General features: G+C 35.0%; 1 pseudogene; it reads left to right on the forward strand.

The window, feature by feature from the left end:
- Positions 1–16282, forward strand: part of LOC118846710 — a 73021-nt pseudogene extending 56739 nt beyond the window's left edge.
- Positions 16283–18093: the final 1811 nt, after the last annotated feature.

Consider the following 18093-nt stretch of genomic DNA (forward strand, 5'->3'; position numbering starts at 1 on the left):
TGATCTTGTGAAGCTTAAAGTTTATTTGGAGTGATATATAAACACTTAGAAATTTGAATAATGAGAAGATGGTCATAAGAGTTATCACAAGGAAGTAGATGGCCATGAACATGAACAGTATAGACAATTGATATCATAAGAATTTAGATTATAGAAAGATCACTGTAGACTGTAAGTTTATATTAAACCAACACATGGAAGGAAAGGTTTGAGTAGGTTTATGAAAAAATCAGGAAAGTCATTCCTGGTAGGGACAGTGAAAAACAAAAAGGAAAATCACTCAGTATCTCTGGGCAGTAAGTCAACCAAATTGGTGGAAATAGAGGACTGGGATGGGCAAGAAATTGTAGATAAAGGCAAATTAGGAGTTATGAATGAGACAAAATGTTAGATTCAGAGCTTGATCTTTATTTATCCTGTAGACAATTTGATGCCATTGAACAGTTTTGGTTAGAGAAATGATGTGACTAAAACCATATTTTAGGAAGATTATCTGGTGGTAGTGTGTAAGACAAATTAGTTGAGAGAAAGGAAATAGAAAGATTCATTAGGAGTTTATAGAGGCAGCTAGGCAGCACAATGGATAGAGCAGTAGGCCTGAAATCAGGAAGCCCTGAGTTCAGATATGGCATCAGATACTTCCTAGCTTGGTGACCCTGGACAAATCTGTCTGTCTAGTTGTCTCCACTGTAAAAATGGTGATTATATATATATATATATATATAATTTACCTCTCAGGGTGCTTGAGCAAACAAATGAGATAATGTTTGTAAAGTGCCTGACACAAATAGTGCTTAATTTACATGCACACACACACTCACACGTGTGACTATGTGTGTATGTGTGTCTGGATACATGTACAGGCATATATATGTGAATATATACAAGTGAATGTACTATATATTATGTGTGAATATTTAATATATAATGTATATTATTCATGGAGACATATATGCACATATGATATATATATATATATTTGTTACATACTTACATATTAGGACCATAGACAAATAAAATTGGCTAACCTATGTAAAAAACTTTAAAAATGCTGCATAAAACCTTGACATATAATAATATGAATAAGAAAAAAAACAATAAGGGTATGCACTAGGCTACTGGTTCTGGGAAATTACCTTATAACCATTGTTTTGGAAAGTCTTGGACTGGATACTTTGTGAGAGATAGCAGAAGGAGGCCAAGTTGCAGAATATTTAGTGTATTTGTTCCTAGAGTGAAAAGACCGGAAGTTATTTCAGGGGCACAACTGGTTGGCAGAACTTCCAAAAGAAATCTCTCCTCTCTCCTCTCTCCTCTCTCCTCTCTCCTCTCTCCTCTCTCTCTCTCTCTCTCTCTCTCTCTCTCTCTCTCTCTCTCTCTCTCTCTCTCTCTCTCTCTCAGATGGAAAATGTTAGAGAGTAAGTGAGAAATGGAGAGGAAGTCATAGGAATTTGAAGAGCTGAGTTGTGGGAGCAATAGAATCAGCCCATTACCCTTTCATAGGAAATAATAAGATGAGCTACAAAGAATTAACAGCATCCCAAAGGGCAAGAAAAGGGAGAAATAAAAAAGAGAGCTAATCTGTGGCCAAGAATGGAGAGATATTAGGCAGGATCATTGATCCCTATAGGCATCTTGGGGCAGGAGGAGCTCAAGTAGAAGCCACCTGCTGTACTCACCTATTCAAAGCCTAGGAGAAATTACAACAAAAGGTTTGTTCTTTCCCCAACTTTCTCTAACCTTTTCTGTCTGTTAACAAACATGTTAACTATTTTTTAACTTGTTTAATCCAGTAAGACTTGCCTTTTTGCTCTTGCCTTGGACAGGATATCCAATCTCCAAATTCCATTCCTTTTCATTGCCTGTTTCCCATGCCTGGAATGATTTCTCTCGTCACTTCTCCCTTTTAGCTTCCATGACTTCTTTCAAGAATCAGCTCATATTCCAACTTCTGCAAGAGGCCTTCCCCAGTTTCCTCTCCCCATCCCAATACCTTTCCCAGTATTGTTTATTTACTACTTCACCCCATCACACACACTATGTACACAGTTATTTGTATACTATGTCCCCTATTAAATTCTGAACTCTTTGAGAGTAGAGAAAATATTTTTTGCCATTCTTTCTATCCCCAGTGAGTAGCAGGCTATAGTAGCTGGTACATTTTTGTGTTTAATAAAGGATGGTTGACTGACTGACTTTACACCAACATTTCAAGTAACCTGAAATTTTGCCTCAAATATAAAGAAGTCAGTGGTTAGCTAGAGATAAATTTCAAAATTAATGAAGAGGTAAAAAAGGAAAGAAGAAAACAAACATTTCTTAAGCACCTTCTATCACTGGGCACTGTGTTAAGTACTTTGCAAATAATTCATTTTTTCCCTGATGCTAACCCTGGGAGGTAGGTGCCATTGGTATCCCTATTTTACAGCTTAGAAAACTGAAGTAGATAGATGTCAAGCAACTTGCTCAAAGTCACATAGCTAGTAATTTTCTGAGGCCAAATTTGAACTCAGGTCTTCCTGACTCCAGCCCCAGTGCTCTGTATACTACGTAATAAGGAGCAGATAGCCAAACTTCTGCTGAGCAATTTTCATTGTACTTCTAACCTTTTATTTAAACAACTCCACAAAGAAGATGAAGGGACCACATGACCTTGAGGGGACATTATATTGCCCCCAGACCAACAATCAACTAATGGTTGTAATGTGACATAGCTGACTGAATCTCCAGGGACAACATGGTTTGGGAGAAAAGGGCTATAGGACTGGTCAACCTCATCCTTCAAAAAGATATTTACCTCCACTGGCATTTCAGAAGGGATCAATAGATATGACAGTAATTGTAAAGAACTTTTGGGAAGAAAAGATTCAATTATGTCCTTAATATTTGAAGCCTTAGTTAACTGGGAACATAATGCTATTAACATGAAGAAGTCCAGAAAGTGATATTGATTTTGGGAGGGAAGATAAGGAATTGTGTTCTCAATTTGAACAAACATTTATTAAACATCTTCTCTGTGCAAAAGACTCTAAATAGTCCTATTCCAATATCTTTATGAATATGTAAGTATCCCTTCATCCTCAGATTGCATCAGAACTTAAACTCTGTGAGGTTTTATTCACCATGCTGTAAAGGGTTTGAGTACAGTTAGTGTAAGGTTGCGTCTACTCTTCACCAGCCTAGGAAGGATAAAGATCTTCATTACTATTTTAGACCATTAATAAATTCTAACTTGTATATTAATATCTAGATGTGAAACCCTTGGCCAACAAGGAGATAGACTATTAAGGAAACAAATATCTCCCATTTCCACATTCTCTTATCAATGAAAATAGAAGACTCTAAGATTTTGTAGGAACTGACCAATGAGAGGAAGGGTCTGCAGAGTAGAACTATCTTCTAGGGTTGGAAGGATGCCAGTTTATTGTGGAGAAAGGTGTCTAAACAATCAGTGATGGAGGCTAGAGAATAATAAAAGACTGAATGGAAAAAAATAAACAAACAGGAAATTGTGTTTCTCACATGTGTGAGTTGGTATTTAATCACACAATCAGACATGATGAATTTTCTTTGCATTTTATTGAAGTATGCCTTATCAATTAATTGTATGTCTAAGAATTTTTCTATGGTTAATGATAATTCACTAATTATTTAGTATTATCTATCCAATTATTTTGTGAAGTCTTTACAGAGATGATCCCACATTCCTGCTTCTACCCCCCATATACACCACTTGCCTTTCTCCATAATGTATGAAAATTCTTTGAAACTTGGTATTGAGGGGAGAAAAAAATTCAATTCATCTAAAACTTTAAGACACTGTTGACATATATTGCATAATTCATAGTATGGTAAAATTTAACACTGATTTAAAAAAACAATGATGGACCAAAGCAATGTAAGGTGAATGGTTGAATGGAAATTATTTATTTTAGATGGCACCATGGGTAGATAATCAAAAGAAGCCATTATATTCAGTTTTCAGACATATTTGTAAAACCTATTTTAAAATGCCGGATATATACATCTGAATACTTAGACATATATATTTTAAACATGTATTCCACTGAGACATTGTGTTCTGTTTTCCAAACCTAGTAGTTTTGAGTGACTTTAAAGACTTTTAGCCATGCTGTTCTTACAGGGTTTTTTGGGGGGGGAGTGTTATTCAAGCAACCTAAAACAAACCATCATATGATTGAAGATTAATTCTCCAAGGGAAGCATAGTTGCCTAGGAATAAAAATTTTAAAAGAGAGACAATGCCCAGAGGTATTTGCATTTGAAATCTGAGAAATACAAAGGAAAAAATGAAACTTTGAGGTATAGAACATTTTCTAGAAAAGGGGGTGTATTTGATTATTATTTTAATAAAAATATAAAGATATACAATCTGGTCTAGCTCTCCTATGAAAACTAATAACAATTACATGAAAATTGTAAAGAATAAGACAGAAATTTATTTCTTCAGGACCATTTAGAGGAGGGATGACAAAACATAAATATATATTTATTGTTTCTGGTGTGATTTCAGTAATTAAAAAAAACTACTAATAACACACTTACATATCACTTTAAAGTTTACAAAACACTTTGCTTACTTGATCATAATCAAACCTCAATATAAGTACTATTATTATCCAAGAGAGAAGTGATTTGTTTAGGATCACAAGTGCTAGAATTTGAACTGATGTCTTCTTGCTTCCAAATCCCCCAACACTCTCAGTTCTACCACACTGCATTATGAGAACACCTACTTTCAGGAATCTTGCATATTTGTATATTTGTATAGAATCCTGTACATTTTTTAAAGTATAAAATATATAGGTCAAGAGACTATTATGTGGAATTATAAACATATCATGCACAATGTGTTATGATTTAATTTAGTACAGTATTATTCACAGAAAAGTCACATATTTGGCTACATATGTGTATATACACACACATACACACATATATACACACATATACATAAATATATATTTATATATGAAATCTGTTTGAGGTATAAGGATGAATCTAAGGGAAATACCAGTAAATAAAAGTCATTTTGTATAAGTTTGCTATCCAAATCAACTTTTATATTTCGTATAGGAATCACTAATGCTAAAAATATTTTTCAGAACGCTTCAGACAAGGACACCAATGGACACATTCCTCTTAGAAAAAAGTGAATCATCTCTCATCCTTGCTGCCACTTCACTCCTCTGATCCTTCAACCACCTGTAAATACTTTTATTTTTCATTTTCTGTTCTCCCTGCTGAATCTTCAGCTGGAGCTTATGACTATTTTCCTAATGAGTTTATAAGGGATGTGTTGACATGTTCTGAACAAAAACTCTGTTGTAGCCAGTGAAAAATGAAAACAAAGAAAAAAATGGACTTCTTTGTTCAGACAGAATAAACCAGATGGTTTTACAAACTCCAGTAGCTCAATAATATATCCTTGATTCCAGTGTGAATAATGAAGGTGTTTAGGGAACCCTCTCTTGCATAAATGAGGTTTGACTTTCCAATATCCAACAATCTGGACATTTGCCATGATAATTATAACTTCGTGGGGTTAAAAAACCACTTCAAAGCAGAGAAACATGGTAATGGAAATTCCTTTGAAGACTAGTTCATGGACTTGAACAAACAAATTTAAATTCATTTCTTATTTTGTTCAGTTCTAGACAGATCATATTTGTTCTTAACATCATAATTACAGTTTTCTAAGCATTTAGGTTTTCAATGTGTTTTTTTGGATTTCTAATGTAACCACACTCTTTCATATGAATGCCCAGCTGCTTGGATGGGCACCAAAGGAAAATAAATATCAAGTAATGGCTTAAGCAACCCGTTTGCCTCACTTGATCCAAGTTGAACATTCTCAAAGAATCTAAAGCCAGGGTGAGAAATAAAAAAAGAATCTGAATTTCTTTGCTGACTTTATACGTGATTATGTTAAAAGGAGAGAGGGAGAATGCTACAATGGGTGGATTGTTGGACTTGAGAATAAGGAAGATAAGTTCAAATACTGCTTTTAGCACTAGCTACCTATTTAACAATGGAGAAATAATTCTCTCTCTCTCTCTCTCTCTCTCTCTCTCTCTCTCTCTCTCTCTCTGTCTGTATGACAGTGTATAATTTGTTGGGTTTAGAATCAGGAACATTTGAGTTCCAATCCTGTCTTAGACATTAAATATCTGGGTGACCCAAGGCAAGACATTTACCCTCTCTCAGCCTCAATTCCCTGATGCATAAAAAGGGGATATGAATAACATCTAGCTTTGCAGTTTTGTTGTGAGCACAAAATAAGATAACTCTTGCAATGTGCTTTGCAAACTTTAAAGTGCTATATATATGCTAGCTATGTGTGTAGGATTATATATTTGGAGGGCATCTAGAACCCTAGAAGTTTGATTTCATTAGTGCAAGGGAATCCTGGTATAGAATTTTTTTTCTCACTGACACAGGAAAGTGCCTTGTCTTTGCTAACTAATCTTAGAGACTAAAGTATCAAATTAAAAAAAAAAGTTTGGAATGCAGGCTCAAGTGGACAATGAGTATATTATTTCACAGATATGAGTAAAAATCATTGTTATTGAATGTTGTTTTTTTTTTTATTAACCGTTGGATTTCCAGGTACTGTGCTGCAATTTTGATTTTTCTTTCCAATACCAGGTAGTTCTCTTGGATCTTTGCAGCAGCTGAATTGAACTGATAACATGCAATGCCAACATAGTGTCCAGTCTATGTCATGTTTTTCATAGATAATTCAAAGCAATTGATAAACAATTATTAATTGTCTACTATGTGCCAGGTAATCTGCTGAGTGCTGAGGATACAAAAAGAGGCCAAAGACATTCCCTTCCCTCAAAGAATTTATAATCTAATGGAATCTAATTGAAACACAGAAGACCAGCAGTTTAACAATAATCAGAAGAGTAATTAAATTGAAAACTGTACCTCCACATGTCATCAGCCACCTAAAGACAGCCAAACGTAAGCAATACTAAAGATTTTCTGCAAGAATGAGATAGATAAAGAGCTCAAGAGCACTATTAATATACTTGAAAATGACAGCCAGTAGAGTGGCAGAGTAGATAAAGTGTTGGGTCTTGAGTTAGGAAGACCTGAGTTCAAATTCAGTCTCATCCAATTAATAGCTATGTGACTCTAGACAAGTCATTAAGTTCTATGTGCCAAAATTTCTTCAAATATACGGGGATAATCCTGTTGCCAAACTCTCAGAGTGATTATAAGGATGAAATAAGATAGAAATTTGGAAAGTGTTTAGCACCAAACCTGGCTTATGTGGTTAATAAATACTTATTTTTCCTTCTAGTTCTGTGCTAAATATTAAATTTTCTGCATACGTCTTCTTTCTCCCAATTTTAATCATCTTGGGCTTTCCTCTAAAATCTTAATCATTTTTAATATTTTTTCTTTAATTCTGGAGTTTGAAAACTCCAAAACAAGGTCATAGTATATAATCAAGATACAACACCATCAACAGCAATTATTATTTTAACAACTATAAATACTCTCCCTCCTCACATTTTCCCAGTGCTTTAATGTTTACAAATTACTTTCTTTACAAAGATTCTAGGATAATACTTCACAGCTACTATTGTTCAATTTTAAAGATGAGGACACAGACACATAGAGGATAAATGGCTCATCGGTCATTAGCAGCTCCTAGTTAGCCATAATTCAACGTCAGGTCTTCTGTCTACATGTCCAGCGTTTTCTCATTTGATCACACATTATTCTGGAATGCTGTGTCAGTAGAGGTTACTCTAGAATCCCCAAGCTACCACTTAGATGATTACCATTTTTGTTTCTTTTAAAATGCCTTGTAAGGCTAACTATCCATTTTATGATGAGTTATGAACGTACACAATGGTTGAAATTTTATCTGTGAGTGTCCTTACTTTATTGTAGATTTTTATAAACTTCACTTTTACTGCATAGATACAATCAGAATTGCACATTGTCAGGAAAAGGAATTTTGAGAATGTTTGGACTGAGGTAATACTAATGTAAGAATATAGCCGAGGCTGTGACTAAATCTGTCAAGGTTTACTTAACCCATGTTTCCTTTGGTTGGATTTTTCATAATGAAAAGAAAAGGCCTGGCACTTTTAAAGCAATATGATAAAAAAGGAAAGAATATTGACTAAAAGGAAGTGCCCTTGAGTGAATTAGACATTGAATTAGACATAGCTGCCATCAGACATAGTGATAGGATCTGTCTACCTTTCAAAAGACACTTCCAGTAAGCTAAAAAAGATAAGCCAGAAGTCATGAAAATGGTATGGGGTAGGCCATAGCTAAGGGAAAAATAAGCCAATATTTAGAGAAACACAGCTCAAACAATAAAGGGGGAAAGCCCCTACTTAATTATACTTGAGGTGCTTTTTTAAATTTGATTTTAAGCTGACTATTCAGAATTTAAAAATACAACGTGAAAGTGATTAATTTATGTAGTGGCTCTATGTGTTATATGTATATATTCCTGGCATATTGAAGGTACATAATACATGCTTGTTGATTGAATGACATATTCTTATGAGTCATACATATTTTGTTATTCATCATAGTCTAAATTGAATCTACAAATATCCTGAGCATGGCAGATTTTTATAAACCTTATTTTTATTGCATAAATAGTATTAGAATCTCATGATGGAAAGACAAGCAGTCATGAGAACATTAGGATTGAGGTAATTTTTATGTGTGTATATATAAAATATATAGATATAAACACAATAGATATGACATGTATATGTTATATATAATATATATGTACATTATAAATATGCATACATAGATACACACGTATATGTATATAGTTACACATACATACATAAATATGTTTGCAATCATTCATTCATTCCAAAGCAATCCAATAAATATTTGTTGAGCACCTACTACATGTCAGATTCAGTAGTAACCACTGAGGACACAATAAAAAGAAAAACAGTCCCTGCCCTCAAGAGGCATATAATCTGAAGGGGAAGATAATACATAAAAGGAGGTAGGAAAGGGGGGGAGAGGACAAGGACACCAGAGGGTACCTGGTCCTGGGGCATCTTGAAACAAGGCAGGGCAGCAGATGTAGAATGGAGTGGAGCTTCTAGCCTAGTTTTCTGCCTTCTATAAAGAAGGGAGGACACTGGCATTCTTCCCTTCAGCTCTTCACTAGGAGGGAGAGCAGACAGGCAAATGGTCATTATCAGGGCTTGAGTTAGCAGCATGGTAGTGAGTTTTTGAAGTGATGAGCTTCTCCTGGGTGGAGATGGAGCAAGGGTATGTTTGTCCATGGAATTTATAGTAGGCAAGGTAGTAGATGCAAGGTAGAGTTTGAAGTCATTCCTTCATTCATATCTGTTGTTCCTCTACACAAAGAGAGTACAATTCTATTCTATATTGGAATTGAAAATTTCCGTGGCATACTGGCTTTGGAGTCTGGTCTAGACAGGATGATTTAGATGAAGTTCACCTCTGACATATATATGTTGTATAACCTTACATAAGTCAATTACCTTCTTAGCACTCCAGGCAAATTCTAGAATGGTAAGTTTTTGTTTTGGTTTTGACATTTAATTTTTATTTCATTTTTCTCAGTTACATATAAACAAAATTTTTAACTTTAATGTTTTAACTTTGAGTTCCAAATTATCTCCCCTCTCCTCCTTTTCCTTGAGAAGGCAAGCAATTTGATATAAATTATGCATGCGCAGTCATGCAAATCATTTCCTTATTAGACATGTTGTAAAAGAAAATACAGGCAAAAAAGTGCATTAATCTGCATTCACATTCCATCAGTTTTTTCTCTGGAGGTGGGTAGCATTTTTCATCACAAGTCCTTTGGAATTGTCTTAAATCATTGTATCGTTTAGAATAATTAAGTCATTCATAGTCAATCATTCAATATTGATATTACAGTGTATAAAATTCTACTGGTTTTGCTCACTTCACTTTGTATCAGTTCATTGAAATCTTTCCAGATTTTTCTGAAAGCATCCTGCTCATCGTTTCTTATAACACAATAGTATTCAGTCGCAAACATACACCACAACTTGTTAAGCCATTCCCAATTGATAGGCATCTCCTCAATTTTCAATTCTTTGCCACCAGAAAAGAATTGTTATAAATATTTTGTGTATATAGGACTTATTTCTCTTTTTCTCTGGGTTTCAGACCTAGTAATGATATTGCTGGGTCAGAGTGTAGGCCAGTAATTTATAAACAAAATATTGACCTACATTGGTAGAATGAATTGATTCAATTGGCAGTTCACTAAACCAATAAATCAGAGGTCCAGTTGTATCAACCCCCTTATGTTTTATATTTACTTAAATATTTTGGTGTCTTTTCCCAAGATATACAATAAACTCCTTGAAAGTAGCTAAAAATTGTGACATTTAGAATAATGCATTTCATATAATGGGTTCTTAATTGAGTGATATGTGCCTTCCTTTGTTAGCAGTGATTGCTTGTATTTTCTTTGAATTTCTTAGCTTACATAATTATGTGGGCAGCTTGTGGTTGTGGTTTGTCCTTCTTTCTTGAAAAAGACCATGGCATCACAGGGAGATGACATGACTTGCAATTCAATTTGATTTGAGTGAGGGAGGTCTGTGCACAGTCACCAGCCTCACTTTCTCCTCCAGAGCCATCTGGGTCTGGTGGCAAGACATAGATCAGGAAGACTGGAGATGGCCCAGGATGCCTTGGGAGACCTTGGCCTTTTTAAGCGAAGGTCTTTTCAAGATCTCACTTTGAGTGAGGCAAAGCCCATTCAGTGAATAGGTCTTTTTGAAAACTGAGTCAAGGGATGGCCCCTTTAATAAAAAAATCAATCTGAGAGGGGAAGACCCTCAAGGTTGTTGGCCAAAAGAGAAACAGTTACTATTTGCATTCACTCTCAGTCAGGAGGGCCCTCCCAGGGACCAATTGTCCAATCAATAAGATCCAAAGTGAATGGGTTTAAGGCTTGGTCTTTGAGAAAGAAATCTAGCCAGTAAACCTCCCAATTAACTAGGTAGGTTTCATCCATCAAAATTTACCTTTCTTTGGGTAGAAAACCCTCAGGTAGGGGGAGGAGAAGAGAGGATCTTACTTAATAAACTTTGTTAAATAGGTGATTAATTGCATTTAGAGGGAAAAGAGCAGAGGTCTGAGTTTAAAATATCCCTACAATACTTTGAGGCTTAGCAACTGGAAAAATGGTGGTGCTGTTACCAGAAATAGGAAAGGTCATTAAAAAGCCTGCTTTAGGGAAAGAAGATAATGGATTTAATTTTAGACAAGCTAAGTTTGTGGTGACAGCAAGTTGTTTAAGGAGAAATGTCGAGTAGGTGATGAAATATGTAGAAATGGATATTGTAAGGGGAAAGGTCGAGTTATCTTCATCTAAGAGATTTTTAGTCAGCACTTTCAAGTATTTCCCAGAATGAATGACTACATCAAGAAACTCATGCCTCACAATATTCCCCTATTTCTGTATCTATCCTCTTGTTTTCTCTCTGTACATACAGAGCAGGAAATCTCTGCTATCTCCAAAATAGGCTCTTTGTTTGGCTTTTCTCTCTAGTAAAAGAGCATTCATATGGTAGAATTATCCACTCTTAAAGTAGGTTATTGACTCCTTGGTTGGAGAAATAGGCTGAAAGGAATGGGGATTTGATAATAGCAAAGGTAAAAGGGTAGCTGGTACTTCCAACTTTTTATACTGTATATTTATAATATACACTAAAAGAAAAATAGGGTCTCCACTGGAAAAAGTATAATATAATGGAAAAGTTGCTTACTCCAGAAGAACTGAATTCAAAGCTAGGCTTGTTCATTGTCTTGTGACTCTAGAAAAATCACTTCAATATTCTTGGTCTCAGTTTCCTTGTTGTTAAAATGATGGATTTTGATTATCATCTCTAAGTTCCTTTCCATCTCTAAAATTTGATGTCACTCAGTCTTCATTTGCCTAAGCATACATCTTCAACAATGATATTTCTATTCTGTTTCACTGATAACACACAGGAGGCACTGGAGGTTCTGGACTCCAGCTTCTAACAGGTTCAGTCTTGATCTGATCAGATAGGAAAACAGCTTTGGAGGAGTTAATAATAAGCTTGATTCTAGTCTAGTCTTCTCAGAAGGTTGCTGAGAATCAGCTCCCACAGCATTGACTAATCAAGCATTCCCTAATTCCCCTCCTCCCAGGGGCTGGAGAGATGTGGAGGCAATTACCCCTATGTCTCAAAGGTGTCAGTCGAGACAAGCACAGCTCCTGCATTGTCCTAAGTCCCCTCAAGCCTCAATGAGGGTCAACTGAGGCAGGTACATGCATTCCTCTATTCATTATCTGTGGATTCCCCCATGGGTTTCCCCCAACTCACTGACCAATGTCCACCTGTTAAACCTATAAAAGGGCAACAGACAAAGAAGGCATATTGCCGATATTAAGCTCACAAGTTAACTTTAGCAATATAATCATTCTGCACAAGTGTAGTAAATATCAACTGTGTCACTCCCATATCTCATGGCACAGCCTCAGTAGGACTGTCTGTCACTATGACTCTAAGAATTACTATCTAGGATCCCTGAGACTATTCTGGGAGTTATTATCTAACACCTGAAAACTAGACCTTCCCATGCCAATGGATCCTGAGAAACTAAACTCTAAAAAGATAACAAAATCCTCCTCACTAACACATTCCAATAGAGAAATTGGAGGGTGCATATACTCTGGTTAGGGTAAAATTTACTTTTGTATTATGTGAGGAAAAAAAAAAGAGTAGATTGCAAGGGAAAAACCAAAAACAAAACAAACAAACCTTTCCTAAAAGAACAAATTCTTTACAGTTAAATTATTGAGAATCACCTAACTTGAACTAATTTGCATTCTAATAGGAAATAATTTTTATTTTTAATTATCATGCAGTTTTGCTAAGTAATTCTTACCAGGCAACCATTTTATATATTATTTTCAGTTACTAAATATATAAAACATATTAATTTTAATGTAAATAAGTTGTTACACTATTATATTAATATTCATTGAAATTATTATGTTTATATATTAAATTCCTTTAAATGTCCTCTCTCTCTCTCTCTCTATATATATATACATACATCCACTGAATGAGTATATGTGTGTGTGCATGCACATGTGTATGCAGGCATATCTGTGTATGTGAATACTGGATATCTTGAAGGTATTTTAATACTCAATTATGGATATTCCCATTCCAGTTACAGATTATATTGCATGAACACTTTCTCTTGGATCTACACACTTGGATCTATAAGCTCATTTATATAATATTTTATTTTCCCTCAATTACACATTAAAATTTTTAAAAATTGGTTTTTTAAAGATTTGAGTTCTAAATTTTATCTCTCACCCCCTGCTGCAGATGGTAAACAATCAGATATAAGTTATACATGTACTATCATGTAAAACATTTCTGTATTAGCCATTTAATACAAGAAGTCTCAAATAAAAGGAAAGAATGAAAGAGAGTGAAAAATGACCATGTTTCAGTCTGTATTCAGACAATATCAGTTCTTTCTATGAAGGTAGATAACATGCATAATCATTAGTTCTTTAGAATTGTCTCAGATCATTGTATTACTGAGACTAGTTAAGTCATTTTCAGTTCTTCATTGTACAACATTGCTGTTACTGTGGACTACATACTTCTGGTTCTGCTCACTTCATGTTGCATCAGTTTATGTAAGTCTTTCCAAGTTTTTTTTTTCTGAAATCATTCTGTTTGTTATTTCTTATAGCACAACAATATTTCATCAGAGTGTATAACACAGTTTTTTTAGCCATTCTCCAATCCATGGGCATCCCTTCAATTTTCAATTCTTAGCCACAACAAAAAGACCTGTCATAAATATTTTTGTACAAATAGGTCCTTTACCCTTTTTGGGGGATTTATTTGTGACATAGACCTAGCAGAAGTTCCCATGTTTATGCATGCTATGGGGCTTGTTCACATTCCCTAACATCCCAAGGATACCAGTTGAACACTCAGGCCCTCTACCTGACATCTCTCACCCTCACCAGTCAATAGTCTTTTCCTTTCATACAGTTCATTTCCATGGTGATCCCCTTTACTCCTGTTTCTCTCTATTTGTTGCATGTTGCAACCTACTGACAGCAACCATGAAGTTCTCCATGACTATCTATGTGATACTTACTTCTGCTTCTTTACAACATATGTGCTCCATGTCTAATAGTCAGTGGAGTACTAACATTAAAAGATAGGCCTTTGTTTCTAAAAAGAACTTGAAAAAGGAGTTGCACAAAGGCAATTTAGTGCATTCTTCTCCTCTTGTTCAATTTTGGACCCAATCTATAGTCCAATTTGGAAATAACCAAATGTTGGGGGGCATTGTATTCTAAGTGGAAAAGGACTGATTTTGGAGTCACAAGACCTAGGTTAAAATTATGCCTCTTATGCCTGATACCTTTAAAAGCCTGAGAAAGTTACATTGCTTCTGTGGGTCTGGTTACTACTCTACAAAACGTAGCTTGCTGAATAGAGAGGGACTAGCTTATCATTGAGGTCTCCTATAGCTTTTACTCTATTATCTTATGATCTGGAGCATAGCTCTAACTTCTGAATATCAGTTAAAAACCTTCTAGGAGAAATAATGGTTATTATCACTTTACTAGGTAAGACAAGTCTGACACCTTCACCAAATCCAGGGGCAGAGTCGGTAGGAGAGCACCTTTGATATATACATATACACACACACATATATCTATATCTATATATATATATGTATATATATACACACACATATATATATACACACACACATATATATACACACACACACATATATATATGTGTGTGTGTGTATATATATACATATATATACACACATACACACACACACACACACACACACACACACACATATATATATATATATATATAATTAAGTTTACTGATTGTATGAACTTGCAAAAGCAGCAAGGACCAAAGACATTCATGGAAGGGAATAAAACAAAGAAACCAACAAGCAAGTATTAAAGGTTTATTGTATGCCACCACCATGTACCAAGCACTGTGATAGAGAAAAACAAGGAGCTTATATTCTAATAAGGGGGATATAACACATACAGGAAATCTCAACTGCAGTATCCTTGGAAAAGTGATCCTTAGGACACAGAAATTAGACAGATGACAAAGTATAGGAGTTTATAACATATAATATAAGGTCCAGATGTTAATAGCTAGAAATCTGGGGGGCAAAGGGGCATTCAAGATAATAAAGCTAAGTTTCTATTTCTCTAGTACTTAGTATACTGACTGGTCTGCTATACATTGGAATGATGAAAAGGGGCAGCTAACAACAAAAGAGGAGCTAGTAAAGACACTAAAGTTATTAAGCACAAAGTAAATAGCCCTATACTGCTCAATAGCACCTGAGGGCATCATTGTATTACAGTGCAGTGCAATAATTGACATAATTTCACATCATAATGATCTTGACTCAACAAGAAGAGGTTAAATCATGTTTAGTATACTCTAAGGAGGCCCTACATTTTAAGAAGAATTTAGAACCAGTTATTGGGAATATTCACGTATTGAACACCTCATTCCCTGGTGATGTCAAACAAATGAGGTGTTTCATAATTAAAGATAAAAACCAATTTGGAAAATGTGTTAAAGGAACTTAGGGAAAATGGAGAAATCCTTTAGGAGGAAATAGGATTGGAACTGGACCTTGATGGATAGATAATAATAGAAAGGATTCCTTGGATATGGTGTGCTCAGGGAACAAGGGAGGGCATGATTTACCTAAAATTCAAGGTTGATTTGTAGTCATGATCAACTCATTTCAATTTAAAAAATTAAGAATTAAGCACCTTCTATGTGCCAGGCACTATGCTAAGGTCTGGGGATACAAAAAGAAGCAAAAATAGTCCCTGCCGTCAATGAATTTACAACCTAATGGAGGCAACATGCAAACAAATATATACCAAGTAAGCTATATGCAGGATATATAGGAAATAATTAAAAGAGGGAAAGCACTGGAATTAATTGATTAAATTAAAAAAAAAGGAAATAGGGGCTGTATGGTTGAGAAGTTTCTACTTGCCTGATTATAGTACTTGGAATGACTGTGACGAGGATTGTTGTAGGAGAGGTGGTGATGCCGATGATGATGATGAAGATGATGATGATGAAACTGGGTCCTGTGTACGTCAAGAAAGATCAGAAGCCCTTACGGTCATTGCAAATAATCTTCACGGATTGTTATAGGATGAGAAAAAATTCACTTTCTAGTCATGTAAAGGAGGGAATATTTGTATCACAATTTCATGGATGATCAACCTGAGACTTAGAATAAGAGTAAACAGTGCCCAGATTATATAGGCTATTCTACTAAGGCAACTAGGGAGTGCGGTGGATAGAGTGCTGAGCACTGGGCCTGGAGTCAGGAAGACCTGAATTCAAATCTGGCCTCCTCACTAACCAGCTGTGTGATTTGGGGCAAGTCACTTAACCTTTGTTACCTCAGGTTCCGTACCTGTAAAATGGGTATAATAATAGTGACTAGCTCCCAGGTTTCCTGTGGCATTTGTAAAACTCTTTGCAAACCTGAAAGGGATATACAAATATCAATTCTTCTTTTTCTTCTCCTCCTCCTCCTATTATTTACTACTTTATTATTATCATCATCATCATCATCATCATCATCATCATTATTATTATTATTATTATATCTTCTGACATCAAGAGTAAAGAAATATGGTGGTGGAAGAGATACACTTCTAAGGATTCCATTTTCAAAATTTTGGCCAAACTCCTGAGGAGAAACAACTCTTTAGGGAAGGAAGGAAAGAATTTCTTTCTCTTCTCCACCCCACCTCCCACATTGACCCTATCATTGGAGAGAAAGGAAAAGTGACAGACAAGGGAAAAAAAAACTCTATTAGTAAAAGAGAGATATTAAGGACAAACACAGAGAAATTCAGACAGATTTCTACAGTAAGATACTCATGAATAGAAGAAAGCAGATTCAAGGAGATTCGTTCAGAAAAGCCTGCTAGCTATGGGTAATAAAAAAAATATTCTTAGTAACAAGAACTTTTGAATTTTTCCATAGTTTTTTTAGAGCTTCTTTTTTTTACCTTCCTTCTGGGATATAAATAATATTATATATTGACTCTGATTTTTCTTCTTTTTAAAAATGTTATTTATATTACCTATATAGTGTGCTAGTCATTACATGGTCCTACACATCCACATGCATACCTTAATACCATTTATTTTAAGTTTGAGTCATCTTTTACCATGAAGGTTGTGTATAGTTAGAGAAAAAAAAAAACACATTCAAGGTCTTAGGGATAATGTTTTGTACCAACTCTCATTATTATACCACATTACTAAAAAATTCTTTTTCTAAATGTTGAGAGAGTCACTTGATTGATGGTTAATGGGATGGACATCTTAAGGGGCTTATGGTCAATGATACTAGAAAGTGAGCCCCTTAGAGTTATCGCTATAACTATAAATGTTCGTGTGGACTCTGTGCTTGGTACATAATAAAATAATAGTACAATTTTTCATTCATTTAAAGTGAAAAATGTAGTGACTATTCTAAAGATCTCTCCATGCCACTTAGCTCATAGGCTTCTTGCCATTTTCTCATATGGTTGAATCAAATCCACCCAAAACATCACTGCAGCTGACATGAAACATGATCTTGTACATGTAGTTTAGTGTTCACTAACAAAAGGGCTGGTCTGAAACATATAGAGAGTCAGTCTTGAGATATTTGTGCTTTTACTTGATTTTTTCTCTAATAAATATCTTTGTGACTCAGAGAAAACAGGAGGCAAGAGAATTTTACCCAAAGGGCAAATGGTACTCAATTCTAAAGGAAATAGGGTCAGCAATTTTCTTTCAAGTGAACTTGTTAATGGGCAAGAGGGTGAAAGATTTATACAGCTGTAGAAGAGATACCGTGAGAAGTCCTCTGATGACTTAATATACTTACTGTCCTCATACAAAGTTTTAAAAAAAGTAATAATGAGAGGGGGGAGTAAAGAAAGCCATTTAAAGCTCCC

This window comes from Trichosurus vulpecula, chromosome 4 (genome assembly GCF_011100635.1).
Source record: "Trichosurus vulpecula isolate mTriVul1 chromosome 4, mTriVul1.pri, whole genome shotgun sequence".
In the NCBI taxonomy this organism is placed as follows: Eukaryota; Metazoa; Chordata; class Mammalia; order Diprotodontia; family Phalangeridae; genus Trichosurus; species Trichosurus vulpecula.